Source organism: Amblyomma mixtum, chromosome 6, assembly GCF_055824585.1.
Source record: "Amblyomma mixtum isolate Tamu chromosome 6, ASM5582458v1, whole genome shotgun sequence".
Lineage (NCBI taxonomy): Eukaryota > Metazoa > Arthropoda > Arachnida > Ixodida > Ixodidae > Amblyomma > Amblyomma mixtum.
In genome coordinates this window covers 72,656,220-72,674,228 of record NC_143017.1, presented here as the reverse complement: position 1 = coordinate 72,674,228, position 18,009 = coordinate 72,656,220, and the positions used below count along the sequence as shown (strand labels likewise).

The following is an 18,009-nucleotide window of genomic DNA, read 5'->3' as shown; positions in this document are numbered from 1 at the left end:
GCAAACATTCCAAATAATGAAACAAAAAACAAGCAAAACACAAGCAGCCGGGTGCATACGCCGCCTTGGACTCGATCCCTTTTTCTTCTCCGCCTCCAGCTCCACCTTCAACTTTTCCGTGCTACGAACTCCCAAGCATATAAGCTGTCCACCTCCTCCTAAACCCCTCCTCACCCACCGCGTTCCCCCGCCGCAAACTCCTCAGAGTGAACACTCAGCCCCCTCGTGTCTCTCCGCACCAAGTTCTTGGGCGCTCTTTGTTGACATTTGCTCGAGAAGAGCAACGGCAGCGCGGATTATTTCTGGCAACAATCTTGCCTTGCAGGGCCCGAGTGTTCCCGGAGAGCGAGCCACGGAAGGGCAGCGGCCGCCGACTCGACGCCAGCGCACCGCGCGAAAAGCAGCAGCAGCACTCCGCTCGCGTGCCTCGCTTCCGCCGCCTCTTTCCGCTTCGGCGAGCATCTCTTACGCTCTCTCCCTCTCAAGCAGGGCCTATCGGTGTGTGGCATCACGTCATCACCGACCGCCACCGCGCCTCCGACTCTACCCAGCCAGCTAATACCTTACTACTACTACTGAACCTACTGTACCGGCCGGAAGTTGACTCGGCTCCCTTCAACGCAGCCATCAAAGGTGTTCTGCACACGCGCCTAGCGCGTGCCTAGTGTGAAGGACGTTCCAGTGTATGAATGTCGAGCAGCCGGAAGCAGCGGGCGATGACGTAGGCTTCGTAGTGTTCTAATTAAAACCGCAGGAGACCCGCGATTTGTTCCTTGTCAAGGGCAGTCCCTTAAGGAGAATTCGCGCAGGAAGAACCGTCCTCGGCAACCAGCCGTCATTCTTCGTTCTTTATGCACCCTGCAAATGTCTCCCTCCCTTTTTTTCCTCCCTACGTTCGCATCGAGTTTCTGCTCGCGAAGTACACTGATGCACCTCTCCGTATATGCCACGCCAGACGTATTCGAAGGCGTTCACCACCTCTGCCGTAAACTGACGAGATAGCTCATATTTTATTTCACTTGGCTTGCTTTGAAGGTACTGTACCTTCGGCATGTTGTCTACGGGCAGTGTAGAGATAATTTATTGCAAGAAAAGCCCACAAACTCGCTTAACTAAAAAAGACGTTAGAAAAGGTGTACCGTCCCTGTCACACAATGTGCGCCCTGTTGTGTGAGCGTCAAGGCTTCGTTTCTGTCGCCACAGTAAGTCTAGTCTTTAACCACAAGTTCCGTGTTTACCAACGCAAAAAAAAAAAAGCCAATAAAGGCGTTTAAATCACGCTAAACTGATTTTAATGATCGATGATGCTGGAGAGTAAAGTGAGCATGAGTTGCGGATACCACAGTATTGCATCATTCCGTGATGCTCAGAAAGTTTTATTGCTTCAAACCACACAAAAGAAACAAAACACCACCGCTGACCAGGCCATCGCCAGTCGCGTGATAGCTGGCATGCCGTAATAAAAGAACACGTCAGATTTTTCGCAACTGTCAAAGAAGAAAGTTAGCTTAACCAACGCCCTCCGCATTTAATCTAAGCAAATACAGTCAAGTTAGGGAAAATTAAGTGCTACAGTCAGAGCAAAAACTTTCCTATATCGTGAGCATGGTTTACACAGCCTTTAATTCTGTTTGTTGCTAAAAAATATGCGATGTGTAACATCCCCTATATATAGCATTTATTTAACGCTACACGAAAGTGTAACGCCGGGGCATATTACTAGAAGTGAAATATGGCTATGGCAGCAGACAGTATAGCGCCAGATGGCAGAGCGCAAAGGATAATTAGAAAGGATATTTCACTGTGAAGTAATAGGCGCAAAATTGTTAATAATAAAAAAGTGAAGCGTAGAAGCTTTCACTTTAGGGTACACGAGGCCCCGTACCGAAGAGAATTCAGAACAATTTATCAATTTTTTCGCACTCAAAACGACAATAACAAGTAAAAGGTTCGCGTGAGGAATGCCTGCACTTGAATAAAAGGCACAAGAACATCAAAAGAGGGAAAGTAGTGAATGTATTGTTATTATTATTAATGGCTCTAAATTTAGCTAGTCGAGGCTGTGCCATTTCCAAAATCCTAACAGACCATACCACGCGAATGATAATGTGAAAGAACGACGTGACAGATATCCGCTGACCAGCCAACATGTTCAACGTGCTTGTTGGTAGCAACCATGCAGTGACGCGAAGGTGTCTACAATCAATACAGTTGTCGTCAGCTTTGGCTGGGCGATTCGGAAATGGCGCATCACGCGAAGGAAACATTTCTGCACAACCAACGATTCCTTCCTTTCTTTCTGAAACGCGCTTCGTAAGCAAGCCTATTCGAATACGGGCCGCTCAGTTATTTTGGGCACGCGGCTACGCCCGTCTCCTCGCCGACGGATGCTGGCTTTACAGGCGTTATGCGAAATGCCTTCACAGTCGGATTACTTAATGTGAAAGCATAATTTATTTATTTACTTATTTTTTTTGTTGGGGGGGGGGGGGGGGAGTATCAAGCTGGCTTTACTACATGGGCCGCATTAGAAAACGTTTCTGTTCCATGGCAAGTATATGAGAAAGGATGAGGAAGAAATCAGGGAGGAAGCAGCCCACTTGTTATGAACAGAAAAGCACGTCTACCATGTCTAGTAATACACGTCGAGCAACATGCGCAAAGGGATAAAAAGGAACCAAAATGCTACTGACACGGCGATATAGAAATAAAGGTTGAAATGTTTAGTGTTAGCGGGCTGCATGTTTGAGACCCTTATTACATAATAGGCTTAGATTGTAAACCTACTATGTAGGCTGCACGTTGTCTTGCCTAGTAAACACGACTATCATAGTTTGTGTGCATAGTGGGAACTCTCGGGATAGAAACACAGCTGCAAGTGTGCTTCCCTCCGTCCGTTAAATGCCCTGTCCCCTCTCCTTCTTCTATGATATATAGTGACGGTCAGAACACGATTCACATTTCACAAGGCTGAAAAAATAATGTGGTGCGGGAAGCGCTGCTTACCTGATACAGAACGTAGCCTGCAGGATGCCAATTCATAAAAGCTCGCTGGCCAGGGCTGGGCACCTGAAAAGAGACCCCGGAAAACGAGCGAGGTTAGAATTGAGCAAATAAATACACCGAGCTTCACCGTATGAGCAACAAATCGAACCTTTTGTTTTCTGCACAGTCAGAGTGATTTAAAAAGCTTATTTTCGAATCGAGCTCCTGTTAGAGGGGCCCTAGAGGATTCAAGGAGACGTATACAGTCTTCGCTGTCGGCAAGCATCTCGAGCACCAGAAACGCATTGCAATGCGCTGCGACTGTTGCCGTAACATATGCCCTATGAACTTCCGAATAACACTGTACGAAACAAAAACTTCGGATGTGCGGAATGTCAGTTTTATTACTATAGAAATGGAGCGAGCAAAGCTGCCCACTGCAAACATTCATTCCACATATCTTTTTAGTGGCACACGTAGAAACTGGAGCGCATGTGGTGAGCTTCCAGAGTATAAGGAACAGGCGGTGAGCGCTTTCGCCTACCATGAAGACTTGTTTTAATTTAAGCACGTAATCCTTATAAGCAGCGCCTGCTCGGTTTAGGGAAAACTCTTTCCCTCTCATGAAATCTAGTGTTCGCATGGATGACCCGTCACAAGCAGGGTTCATCGGTTCAACAAAACGAGGAAAACATACACCCCGTCCAAACCGGGAAGCGAACCAGCTTTCCAAGGTATGTCATTAATCTCTGAGAAGCGGCACGAACCGTAAGGTCACCGCCGGCATTACAGTGCTCTGGGATCAGCTGCTGTTGTTGGTGATGCAACGTTGACGTAATGTTGCCGCAATACTGAATACATAGATAATTTCGGAGCTCAGATCCTCTGTACTACCTGCGTAACAAGCGAGGCGGTTAAAACAAACGCCCTGTCGCCAGGCGGAAATGCCCTTCGCCTCCCTCCCCTCCTCACGTAGCCAGACGTGTCTCGGCACGTAGGAGTTTCCCAGTCTGCCACCACGAGGGCCCGAAATAGGAACGCTGGCTCCGAATCACGACACTTATTAGTATTTTTCTCGCTCTCTCTCAGCCGCCGCCAGCCTGGACGACGCGGTTGTTTTAGGAGACGCTCCTTCGGTACACTGAACTCAAGGACGCCCTCGCAAAGCTTACGCGCAGGGAAGCTCTGAACGGCCGCCTAGGTTAAACAAAGGGGCATGCATACGCGCGCCGTCGACATAAGATCACTGCGGGGTCTCGCATTATAGCGATGCGAAAGGAAAACGTCCACATACTGTATCGACGTCCGCGGTTGTTATGACATCCATGTACTATATCGACGTCCAAGGCTATTTTGACGCATAAGTGTATTTTTTCGCGTTTAATTAACTAATAATGCCTCATAACCCAAATTTTTCCCACGGCAACATTTCTTCACACAATATCCGTCAAAATCACACTTTCACGCATTTATCTTAAGAACACGACGTAATCGTGCGGAGACACGTTTTTCTGACGCGACACAGCCATATAATGCCTCCGCATTATTAACGTGCGGTTCGAAACGGGCCTTCAATAGAAACGACCATTGATTCTTTCCTGGTTGTGTTAATAGTCGCCGCGGCCGGCGAAAATCGCCTTCTTTTAGCTGCACTAGCGCGCTTGTAATGTATAGCTCCAAAAGACAACTTCAGCAATTACAACATTCTCGCCAACTTTGCGCCTTGAAGAACAACACTGAACAAGCGAGAGGGCAGAAAGTGTAATGGTAACAGTGACGGGGAAAAGCCAGACTTTAAAGCCTCCGACCGAAACGCGAGGGAGGTGTCGCGAAATAATTTGAGGTAGCAAAGCAGACTTAAATTTAAAATCTCAAAACGCTAGAGCAGTAAGAAAATATAGTAGGGAATAAAGGCACGGGTAAAAGAAGAAAGAGGAAAAAAAAGGGTAAAGGTTGCCTTTCTGTAACTATTTGGACGATTTTTCTGCCACTTATAAAGGTTCCACAGACGAAACTGATCATGTGGCTGCAGGTATACTGCCCACACACCCAGGGCAAAAGTCATGCGTAATTATGCTTTGTAGAGTCGAAGACACGACGGAATGGCTCGGGTGCATGGCAGAACGCTTCAGGACAACGGATAAAACTTGAAGTCTTGTAAACACAATGCATTTATAACCGATCGAGAGCAAGTTGTGGTAAATCACGAACACCAATGTCACTGTCTTTACATAGGAGGCTATATATAGTTTATCGGTCTCGAATGAGCCGTAGCTCCCATAATTGCGGTTGACGTGGTTGCGGGACTATAGCCTTGCAAGCGCTGCAGGCTGATGCAAGCGTCACTTGATGTGCCATATGACGTCACCACTCATGGCACAGTTCAGTGTACTTCATCCGTCATGAGGCCATCAACCGCCATCCGCTCATATTGGAACTACTCGCATTGCTCAGTCTTTTGTCTAAATACCTTTCGATGATCCTTTTCCTTTTTGATTCTTCACCATTCACCGAGATTTCGAATTTGTGCGCGTATGTAGAAGATGACGTCAGCTCCACGTTATTGCGCTCTCTGTGTACGCATAATTATCTCCCGCCTTCCGCGCGGATCATCCCCACTTCGTCAATATTTCATCACTCATCAACTCCCACGTCAAGCCTGTAGAGATGAATCAGGAGGTGCTTAATTAACGCAGCCCTTCCTCGTACTGGTGAATTCCTGGAGGGCGCTCGCACGAGCGCACAGCTCTTTCTGTCTTTCGCGCCAACAACATCGCTTTAACAGGTGTACATCCCCCATGCTGAGCGACCAACATCACGCACTCCCTCGTGTCCTAGCCGGAGTCTCGCATTCCTCGCGAACATGACACCCCGGCAGCCCGCACACTTCTTTTTTTTTTTCTTTCTCCTGCTCTCCTCTTCTGTTTCTCTTCTTTCTTGCCGAGCTATACAGCCAACGCATTCTTGCCGCGAAATGAATGGCCGGCCCGCGCCACCGCGTCGCGGGAGCTGCGTGCTGCCGCTCGCGAATCGACTAAATTAGCGCAATTCCCTTACGACGGCCGGGAACGGAAGAAGCGTCAACAGGGCTTCCCCACCGCGCCCCGCTCGCTCGCCGGCTAACGAAGTACAGCAGCTAATGATGGCATTTTCGGACAAAGCGGCACGTGTAGGCCTAATCCTTTCATTCTGCTTGCCAGGCTGGTGGAGGCGGTGCGGGCAAACTATTCTCGGGACGACGACTATCCGCCGCGCGACACACACACGCACAAACGCGCCCACACACACGCACGAACGAACGCACGCACACACACACACACACACGCACACACACACACACACACACACACACACACACACACACACACACACACACACACACACACACACACACACACACACACACACACACACACACACACACAAACGTTTCGTCGGGGCAACGTCGGGTAAACCGGAGCCAGGAAGAGAAGCAGTCCAGGCAGGGCGAAATAAGAGTTGTTCGCTCGACGCGCGACACGCGCAGCAGTACTAGCCCCGCGCCAGGAGGAGCCGAACGCAAATTGTTTCGTCCGACGCCGTTGCTGCTGGGCTCATCTCGCCGTTACGCTCCTCTCCACACGACCCAGCTTACCCCCTTCACCAGCTCTAGTACGACCCCTCCCCCCTCAGCAGCGCGTTCAAATCTGCCCCCGTTGTCGCGGCCGTTAGTTTCCTCGCGCAGATTCACCCCTGGGACGCGAGACAGCGGCGCGAGCAGCAACGGGAGAATATAGCGCCCGTTGTCGGCAGCAGTCCGCGTTGCGGGGCGCGAAAACGAACGGTTCCTCGCCATAGCGAGCGCACTATACGGCCCCGGTTCTTTCGCACTTGTGTTGCTTTGTCGCCCGCCCATCTCAGTTATTCGGACCCGTTGTTATCCCGTGCCATCGCCATTAGCCATCCAGTATTATTGCTCGTATTTCCCTCTCCTATGCGCATTGCTCTACCCAAAAACCCCGCCCCTGATGCGCCAGTATTTCGCCGCACTTCTTTGCTGGGACGTAGTAGTTTTGCTCGCGCATACTTGGTGTTAGATGCCGGCATTTGCTTTTTTTCTTTGTTTCCTGGCAAGACTGCGACTAAGAGTTAGTAGCTATGCGACAGGAATAAAAGACGAAACTCGCGTAAAAAAAAAAAAAAAAACGGAATAGAAAGAAAGCAAACCATCAAACAAGACTTCCATGGGGGGCCTCTAAGATGACGCGAATAGATGTTGAAGATGTGCCACGTGATGCCAAACATTATTTCCAAAGTTTCGGTTTCACAGCCGCCCAAGTGACACCCAAGATTACCACGTATTTGGTTTTGACTATTCGCTGAGGTAAGAATGGAGCCAACGTCGATGAACGCGCAAGCGTATACCTCAGTTTCTGGTACAAAGCCCAGTCAGCGCACAAATATCGAATACATTGCACGCGGCATTCCTTCTAACCGCCACCATATAGTTTCTTTTTTATAAGATCGGATGCCATACGAGGCTATTGGAGACAGTGACGTAAACAGGCAGGGTGCTCACATCCGTGGAGTAAATGTTGCGTTGGTATAGTGCCCTTAATTCGACAATATGCCCATTGCATACCCCGTGTAATCACGAGCCGCCTGCGGTCATCGAGACACCATACCATGCTGTTCAATAGCCGGTCAGTTTCTTTTGATGTCTAGAAGGAAGATACGATGGCGCACGAAGATTAAGAACGAAGTACAACAAAAACAACACTATATATGCTTGGCCACTGCAACGGCATAGAAGGAATTTTCGCAAGGACGGGTTACGCAAGAGCAGCGAGCACTCATGTGTTGACATCACGCAGGGGCTATTACCGGCACGGGCGGAAGGTCAACAAGCATGCTTTCCCCTCCCTATAGCTGGAAGCGGAGAGGGGGGGGGGGGGGGGGGGGGGGGCTATGTCCCGGGTATATGACGTCGTAAGCCTTTGTAGTCCACATACGCCCGAGGCAGCTGCGGCGTACTCGGTGTCTCCCGAGAGCCCCGACATTCCTGGGCAGGCGCTCCTCAGCGACGACAGCCTTACATCATCATCCTCCACTGGGGCGCCTTCAAACTGCGTTATTGGATTCCAGGAACCTTTTATTCTCGGCTCTTCCCGAAATATCTTTGTCGCGATGATAGACAATGCTGCAATGGCGATTTATCTGGTCTCGGCGCGGCCCAAACGGCTGCAACAATAAACGGGTGTTGTCAAGTCACTTGCTACACTATTTCGAGAGCATTTCGATCTTGCACACGGGCGAAAAGGAGGCGACTTAGCGCAGTATTGCGCTATATCACAGAAAAAGATCCTCGTAGGCGTCACCATGGCGCTTGAAACTACATTGTGACGCGGCGCAAAAACCTGAACGAAAGAAAAAGTAAGAACAAGTTGCCAGGAAAAGTGAGCGGTGCGGACTCAATTTTGTGGCTCAGCGTCAGGGTATGGGGCATGTCTTGAGCAAGACACTGCGAGTGGAGGATTATTTCCTCATTTTTATCTTTTGCGCGGTGTTGCCTATTGTTGCGCGGGTCCGTTTTTCAGCTCGCAAAGAGTGGAGTCTAAAAAATTCTGTGCAAATTCAGTCTGATAAGTGGTTCCTGAGGGATGGCGTGCGCAATACCGCGCAAGCGTGGACGTTGCTGCTTTCACTAAACTCGTCTTTCCCAATTATTTTACTTCTCGTCTTAGGTATTTCTGCACAAAACTGAACCGAGAAGCGAAGATACGTGCAAACGAGAAGAAAAGAAGCAAATATTAAACGAAAGCGAAGCGTAGCTAGCCGGTGGAACAGAGATCGAAAATACACGACGTGAAAAGGGCACTGTTTGTTGCTGAAAATACGCTGCAGATTTCGAGCACCCCGTCGAAGTCAGTGGTGAATCAATCTCGGCACTTCCAAGGGAACAGGTTATAGCGTTGTTCCCCCTCCCTCCCTCCCTCCCTCCCTCCCTCCCTCCCTCCCTCCCTCCCTCCTTCCCTCCCTCCCTCCCTCCCTCCCTCCCTCCGCGTCTACCTTTTACAGCGTTCATTTTAAAGCATTTTACCTGCCACTCTCTTGCAAGCCCGAAACAGCCCGCAATCATGAATTCTCAACGCAGAACCGATGCACCCGCGATCCGCCCACGTGGAGACTAAATGGAAAGGAAATGGACGCGAGCTCCAGTTTCCAGCCATTTGATTTCTTCGATCGAACTTTTCTCTGCTTCAAACGATTGCGAAACGCGCACTTTCCCTCGCTAGCCCTATTTTTATTCCTCGTGCTGATGCTTCTCGCGTGTTTCGCGAGTTCAGGTTCCCCACACTCGTCCCACGAAACAAAAAAAAAAAAAATGGGCCGAGGCCGCAGAACGTGCATTACTCCCCCCGGAGACTTGCTTTCCCCTCTTCGTGCGTCTCGGCCGAACAGCTTTACTTCGTTGATTCGTGCTGGCAAATCACGTCCATAATGTTACAAAATAAAGGCCTGCTTCTAATTTCACTTTTTTTTTTCTTGAGGATGTTTGTACAGGTGGTCGCCGGCTCAAATTGAGATTACATTATACAGCAACATTTTCCGCGGTGCTTCAAATACACGTGCGGCTTCTGCGGAACGCGGCGTTGTAAGAGCAAGGAGCCGAGTCACAATCCAGAGCCGTATCCAGGCGCGATTAATCGCAGTTCACGACCCTAAGAACTCCCGGAGCCGCCCCGAGAGTCAAAAAGACCGCGGCGCCGGCGTTTGACGTCAGACAGCCCTCCGCTCCCATCCGGCCATGCCGGCGACAAGAATGGAGCTCGAGTTCTCCACTCAGCGGTAAAAATAGAGCCCCCCTCCCTCTCCATCGGCTGGCTGCCTCAGCCGCCGCTCAAGGGTCCCTCGCAAAAAGGCAAAATAGTCAGTCCGTCGGCGTCTCTATCCGCCTGAGACAACGGCACTCGCAAGAGACGTCGGCTGGCGGGCGGGCACTGTTTTCAAAGCGGGACGAGCCCGCGCACGTGCCGGCGGGTATCAGTGTCCCCGGACGGCTCTCTCCTTCTCGTTAGCTGCCCGCAGCATCGTCACCGCGACGGCTGCGTGAAATATGTGGCGCTGCTCGCGTTTTGAGCCCGTTTCGCGCCGCCGTCTCTTCCTGCTCGCCGCCAAGAAATTCCACGCCCCGGCGACGTACAAGAAGTATCGCGCGAGCGCCCCCGGGAATGAATTGGCTGGCTCGCCAGGCAGCACCGGTGGTGCCCAGGGACACGAAACACACCCCGCGCGGCCGAGATCGATGGCTCGTCCCCTGAACGGTTCGACCCGATGCGGTGGGAGAAGGAGAGGACAGTTGCTTCGTTTCCTCCTGTCCTCGGCTCCGTTTTGCCTCCTTCTTTCAGAGTCTTTTGTTCTTCTTTTCCATCTGCTAGTCTTGCCATTCTGGGCGTCGCGCCGCTCTAGCCTGTCCCTCCGTCGACCAGCCATCTCCCCTGTCTTCTTCTTCCACACCCATTCATTCATCCCCCCACCTCCCATTCTCGGCTTCTCCCGACTTGCTCCCTGCGCCTGATCGCCGCCGACTAATGCGGTAATTGTTTTGCTGGAACGAGTCCCCAATTTCCGGACGGAAATCCGACACGTCCGCTCGTCGTCTGGCCGCTCCTTGTTGCCCTCTTCTCCTCCCACCCCATCCCTCTTCCACCTCCTCCTCCACTTCTCGCGGGATGCCATCTTTCTATAGCGCCTCCTCACTCCTTGCCCGACTCCGGTCTTCCGCGAACCCCCGGCTCGAAGGAGGACATTTGCGGACCAGACCCGACCTCGCCCGCCGCCACCAAACCCCCCCCCCCCCCCCCCCCCCCCCCCTTGCCTCGGCGTTTTCTTCTCCAACCTTATTCGTTCGAGATGCGACCCGAGGGGAACACCACACGCTCTCACGCACATCTGCCATCGACAGCCCGGACTGCACATCCAGGGCACCATCCGCGCTAGACAGCCCGTCATCGCGTGCGCTGCAGCGGGCGCTTGGACGGGATGCTGCTTGCGGCAGGCTGACCGCTGGCGTCCCCCTTGTCGCTGCTCTTCGGGAAAGGAGGTGCCTGGTGGCGTGTGGCGGTCGTGAGCAGCTCCCCGCGTGAGTGGAGAGGGACAGTTTCAGCAGCTAGTTAGGCAGGATCCCAACAATCTGGCTGGCCTCCCGCCTGCACCATCTCCGCTAAGGCGCCGTCACCCTTTGCTCTTTTCCCCTCTTCCAGACAGCCGAACCAGGGCCCCGGTGTTTTCAATTTGCGCGTACAAGCGGCAGCGGCGGCCGAAACCGGAAGTGAACTTTGTGAGCGGCACGCGGAATGAAGAAAGGGGTCCGGCGGAACGCCGCCCTACCGCCGTCACCGTTGCTAAACTTGAGTAGAGAGAGCAGTCGTCGGCGCCGTGTCTGCCGGCACCGAGACTTCTCCTTCGAAAGCCTCCCTTCCCCCCCACAACCCCCTCTTTGCCCCGTTTCGTCTGTCGGCGATCCCTTCTCGGCGAAAGGTGAACGCCTCCGCAGCCGAAAGGCCACAGACACGCTTTGTTAGGCGCCGGATGAGCTTGCGTGGGTGGCGCGCGCTCCGCTTCGGAAGAAAATGAGAAAATACCGGGCACGGAGCTATATTGGAGGCGACTCACTTATACAATGTTTCCTTTTGACAGCCCGTCTGTTGGCGAAGATTGCATAGTCAGACGCTGAACGGAGTAGGATCTTGTAACACACGCTGCTCTGTTTGCAAAGCATGTTAGCATCGCCCGCCTCCGCCAACGTTGCTTTCGCAGGCACGGCAGATTCGAGACATTCGATGGCAGTTCGACGCCGTTCACCGGCTCTGTCAAAATGGGTTTCTTTCAGAGTTAGGCAAGCTTTGCAAACGTCGGATTAACTCGAAGCAGACGGATGATTGTCAGACCAGGGAGTGCAACAGCATTGAAACGGCGACTTATACAAAAACGCCGGAACATTGGCACCCATGTAACTACACAGTGTCAGTGAGTCATGAGTCGTTTTAAGATTATCGCGACATTAAACAGCATCTTATCATGCACGTCACATAAGAAGGCACCAAAGGCTTTCATAAAGGACAAATACCTTTTCACCCTGCAAATATTGCTGTAATACGTAAACACACAACGAAGACGATAAAAAATTTCTAACGTTACGAGTCACCCTTTCGTTTGACATTTTTTTCTTATGTTCGGACACAACTATTAGTTAAGTTCCTAGCCGACGTGCAGCACATCGATGTAAGCAAATACGCCTCAACACGAAAGCACAGCAACAACCAAACCCCTTTCTACTTGCGCTTTTATTCCCAAAATTCTGCCCATTTCTTAAATCTGAGGGTTGGAGTTTATATCCAGAGTCGGCAGAGCAGTTAGAAAATGCGTAATGCCTTACTGAGCTAAAAATGATAACCACCAACGGAAATATATTCGAGGTGCACTCTTTATCGTAATATACTATTGCAAAAGCTGCGAAAATTTTTTGCGCGATATGCGTCACACTAGCTGCGATACAGCCGTAGCAGAATACTGGACTGCTTCTTTGTAACCCCGAATTCGATACCGAGCAGGAGCGGTCCGTTCACGGAAAACAAAAATAAACCAATAAGATTCCCGATTTCTTGAATAAGCACCATGGGGCTATGAGCATCGTTACTGACAGTGTCTCAAGTATTTAAAAAACGCATAAACACATACATTCTGGGCACACAATTTTAATATTTTTTTCAGGGTGTTAAGCACGCACAACAATAGTTTCTGTTATCAAACCGTTTATTGTTTTTTTTTCTCTAATTTCAACGTAGAAATGTCATTTGCTGCAGTTTTCCTGTTTACTTGTCCTGAATTTTTAACGCCCAAATGTCAGTATTTTTTACAGCTGTGCATTTCTTCGTGATATGAATGAGTCATTTCCTCTATTTTGTCTTGATGTGTATTCCCGAAAAACAATGTTAACAACTGTTGTTGAGTGATGTGTGTGCGGAGGCAGGAGGGCAAAGGGGCCGAGAATATATGTCAGACATCAACTTGTCTTTATGTCTGCCTCCTAAGCATCTGTACTTGTCTGAATAAAATACTTTGATTGTGACTTCCTCTCTGCAGCTCGCGCTCATGAACCACTGAAGAAAACATAGATACCACAGGACGTTTACACCAGAGTGAAAACCACAAACGCGTCTCCTCTCTGTGTCGAAAGCGACCGATCGCCCTTCTCAGGACAAATTTGGCTCCACAGGCCGTGACCTGAAGGCGGCGAGAAATCGAATAGCTTCGTCAGCCGCCGGCAGAAGTCTTAGATACGACGTGGGTCTGTTTGTTGCGACTGGAACATCGCCCATGAACTTTTCAACGGCGTTAACCTCAAGGGGATATAGACACGCTCCAGCCCGAAGATATATGGTTTCGGGCACTGAGAGACCTATTCATGAAGTATTTACCGTAGGCGCAAGAGCCCTTTCAGCGAGATTATTTTCTTCCGGCGAGGATATGGTCGACATCGTAAGCCTTCTCGGTTTGCGGCCGCCAACCACAAGGCAAACATCCCCCCTCCCCTCCCCCCGCTCCCTTTCCAATGCTATAAAGGTTGCGTCTACGGTTTTCTAGAAATTGAACGCCCTCGAAGAGGACAAAACTACTCCGACAGGTAATAAAGTTCCGTTTTCCAGGTGAATACGCTTTCTTTTTTTGGAATAAAACGACTCGCATAGTACCCATGTACTCCATGGCTTATGTTTCGTACAGTATGGTTTGCGTACTTGTAAGCGATGCATGAACAGTTCGAGGGCTTGGTCGCCTGAACATCTCAGGCAAAAATCGTCGCTGAATCATGAATTAGCACCGGCCATAGCTGCGTCGTGGAAGATATGCTCGCAATAAAATTTAAAGCTGAACATATTCTGTAAAGAGAGTGGCGTTTTCTTTACTAGTCGACCCGGCAAAAATCGCGATGTTGCTCAGGAGAGATGCGATGGAAATAAGGCAAAACTATTCAAGTATTCAGCGACCGAGCCCCTCGCGTCTTGCAAATAAATATTTGGTACATGCGATGTTCTCGCCACGTCGAGCGGATATAATATAGGAAACGTCCAAGGAGCAAAATAAAAAGGGAACGACGGTTCAGTAGCCACAGACCAGCTTCTACGCGCTGCTCGTTTCAGTTTACGCCGCCAAGCCTCCGCTGTGACCCGTTTACAAGCAGGGGCAGGCGGCGCCTCTTCGTACGGGCACGACGCGTCCCCGAGCGCTGACATGCGAGCCCATTTCATAAAGAAAAATAATAACGCGGCAAAGAGTGCGCAATTCTAGACGGTATACAGTAAACTGAAACTACTCCGCGGATTCGTACAGTCGCCTCTCTCCGCGACGCGAGGCGACTCTCCCCTTCTCTTTCTCTCATTTCAGGGCTTGTCGCTCTAAGCTAGGCAAGAAGAGTCCTTTCCCAGGAGGACGGTCTAGCGAGCTCCTTCGCACGCCCACACAAGCAAACTCCATCGCACGGAGGCTTCTAGCAATCTAGCAGCGGCTTGCCGCCGTCTCTCTTTCGAGCCACATGGGCTGCGCTGTCATTCAAGAGACTCGCACGCGGAGCCCCTTCTGCGTAGAACATTCGTACCCTCCTCCCCCTCTTCTCGGGTCTCCACCCCACCCTTCTCACCGCAGGCCGCCTCCACCCTCGCATTTCAGTCGCGTGTGGCAACCAGCTGGGGATTTGACTATGGTATAGCCCCGGTCCTCGTCGTGTGCGCGTTCGGGCAGCAAGCTGGCTGCCTCGCAAGGCCAGTCGTGGTGCGGTGCAGCCCCATTTTTAGGACGCGCGCAGGCAGGCAGGGACAGGCCTCTCTTGGGAGTCGAATTCTCGGTAAGCGGCACGCAGAGATCCCTGGTGGAGACAAAGGCAGGAGAACAGACCGCCGTTGATGCGTCGGCGGACGGCCGCAGACGACCATTTGCGCTTTGCCTCGGAACGCTGGCCACACGCTGAGCGCCCGAACGTTGTCTTCATAGACTTTGCCGTTGTCGTTGCGCTTCTCTACCTTCTTTGCCTTCCATCCTTCTTTCACTCTCTTTCATGCGTTCCGTTGCTGCGGCCAGGAGACCGCGTCGCGGACTGCGTCTATATTTTCGTCCGGTGGCGGGGGTTGAAGGAGACAGCGCCCTATTATTCTCTAGATGAGGAGAGGTGGGGAAGGCAAGGGAAACGTGCGGCACGGGCGTCCACAGAAGGCTTACTCGAGCGTGTTACGGCGCCTGCATTTGTCGGCCTCATTGTCTGGGAAAGCTTCTTTCTTTGTCTTTCTATTAGAGGAAGGGGCACCCTTAGTGGGCCATGTTGCGTCACGTAGTCCTTTCACTTTCGCTCTCTGCGGGGAACGACTTGCACAAACGGCGCGGCCCATCTTAAACGGCCCTAAATATATACTCCACCTAACTGCGTTTCCTGTCGCGTCGCAGTTTTTTCTTCTTTTTGCCAATGTTTTTGTTAACGGTCGCGCGTCGCACTCGTGGCGACAGACAATTGGATTGTGCCCACGCGTTCCCGTTGGTCTTTCATTTTGCCGCCGGCACGGCGGGAATACGACATACTTCCTCACTTCACGGGCTGTAATTCAGGTTCCGCAGCAAACTTTTGGCGTCTTTATATAGATTGTCGTCGAGGCATGAGACGACGCGAATGAGAGCACACAGGTATGGAAAAGCGACCTTGACCAATGTTTGCTCGAATAAGGGCATTAAGATTCCCCAGTCGCTTATTAAAACGTCCAAGGACAGCTCCGCTGACTCACCAATGTAATATCCTTTCTCCCTTGGTTATGAAGGTAATTCCGGCTTAAGCAGAAAATGTTGCACGGTTTTTGGCTCCTCCCAACCACATCGCGAGTTTTTGACCCATGTCTTCGAACGATACGTGCAAACGCTGCTTTTGGTCGTGCAGTATACCCTAACAGAGTCGACCAGAGTCAGTGTTTGCACAAAACAACGCAAATCGTATAACAAAGGCAGCAGTACCCCCCCCCCCCCCCCCCCCCCGCATTCAGAGTACACTAATTACGAGGAAAAACGTAGTTAAACCGAGCAGACGTGCGAAAGCAGGTGTTTAGCCTGATTGGCTCATTCTTGCTTTATTGGGTCGTCGGCACGTCTGGCGACGATATGAGACTCAGCTTAAGCCTTTATCAAGGTTAAGCTGATCTGACCTGTTCGCGCCGCAGATGGAAGTTGAAGAAGAGAAAGATATGCAATGCACAGCGCCAGAAAGTGTTGCACTTTAACATGGGACGTGATCGGCTGCGATTGTTTTCTTCATGGTTTGTACGTAGTTCACGTACACAGAACGGCACTTCACTGTAATAAATACCACGCAAACAAAAACAATAGCATAGCAGCCAGCGAAGCTGATTTGTTCGCGCTGCCGCAGGTTCGAATCCCAGTCACGGCAATACTTATCGAGGTTGAGGTCAAGACTTCAACGATGGCCCTGCTTTGTAGAACACAGAGGGTTTATGTAATATGTCATGTCAAGTAATACCCCAATCGGGGCATTTGAGGTATCGATAACTAAATAAAGAAAATATTGACTAAACGTCTTCTTCCCCAAAAGTGGTATGATTCCATTTACCACTGAGTGCAATTCTTCCTCACTCCTACTATACGACCATCGGGTTCTGTTTCAGAATATCCGTCCGGTACGCGCTGCTTGTCCACACTGCAGTCGCTCGGTACCACGCATGCATTTGAGTGCGTGTGCGTGCATGTTTGTGTGCGCGTGAATGCGAACGCGGAGAGCCCAGCGGGGGACGTGCATTGTTTTCACCCTCCACGAGGCGGCAGCTCGGGGCGGCGGCGGCAGGTTGCGTCTCCTGCCGGCGAAGGCCGCGGTAATCCGTCTTCGCCACCGGTGGCATGGGAAAACGAGCGGGGGCGATCGTTGATTGATCATTCGGTCCGGGAGCGCAATAAACGTCGCAGAGCCGCCGACGCCGCTGTTTCCTTGCCTCGTATGCCCTCCTTTCCCGACCCTCTCTCTCTCTTTCCATCGCGGCCCGACGTCACCTAGCGCACGGCACGACGTCTGCGCGCGTTTCCCTTCGACCCCGCTTTGGACGTTGACGCGGGGTCGCTGCCGGCTCTGTGTTCCCTTTTCTCTCCGAATATTTTCTCCGCCTTTCTTTTTCAAAATATTTTACTTTCGGTCTACGCGTCTCCATATGCCACCTTCGAATCCATTGCAATAATTGAAACCGAGAACGGCCCCGACCACCGAGAGTGAAAAAGAAAAACAAAGAGAACGGGTAAAAGAAATTCAGCAGCGAAAAGCAAAACGAATGGATGGGAGTGGAAAAAAGAAGACAACGACAAAATTCTACGATTCGGAGCGCAGAAATAAATGCGAAATGAACGGTAGATTCTGCACAGCATTGTGTGTTGCGCACCTCGACGCCTTCATCAGCTTGATTGGGCGAGAAGTGCCCAGCGAGTCGCTTTTCAGACTAGTTTTTGTTTTGGCCCTCCAAACCCCCGAGTATTGTGCGTAGCTTGCTAGTTACCTCTGTTCGCCGGCGTTGTGCGAGCGTTGGCGTGTCTGGAACACCCACGCGGCATTCAGGCCGTGGTTCACGTCAAAGAGAAGCTTCATATCCTCTCATATCCGGGTGGGAGTATTTCAGAATGTCCGCCGAGTGCCACAGCAGCTTCATAAGCTTTTTCAATAGCGTGAGTTGCGCAACGAGCTTAATGGGAGTCAGTAGAAGGGCGACCTTTACAAATGATTTATTAAGGACGGTAATGTCAAGTTGTTTCTGAAATAGGATTGCCAAGCAAAACTGTTGGAAAGAAAGAAAGAAAGAAAGAAAGAAAGAAAGAAAGAAAGAAAGAAAGAAAGAAAGAAAGAAAGAAAGAAAGAAAGAAAGAAAGAAAGAAAGAAAGAAAGAAAGAAAGAAAGAAAGAAAGAAAGAAAGAAAGAAAGAAATTGTGGGTGGGCTCGTAGCCGGATCAAGAACGACG

The 18,009-nt window shown here is 50.8% G+C and overlaps 1 protein-coding gene across 2 annotated transcripts in view; it reads right to left on the bottom strand.

Annotated features, from left to right (window-relative positions):
• LOC149339356 (irregular chiasm C-roughest protein-like) overlaps positions 1-18,009 on the bottom strand; it is a 358,742-nt gene that overhangs the window by 130,889 nt on the left and 209,844 nt on the right. For both annotated transcript variants that reach the window (XM_089548107.1, XM_089548108.1), the window contains one exon: positions 3,007-3,069. The gene's annotated coding sequence lies outside the window, so the exon portion shown is untranslated. The remainder of the gene's footprint in view (positions 1-3,006; positions 3,070-18,009) is intronic.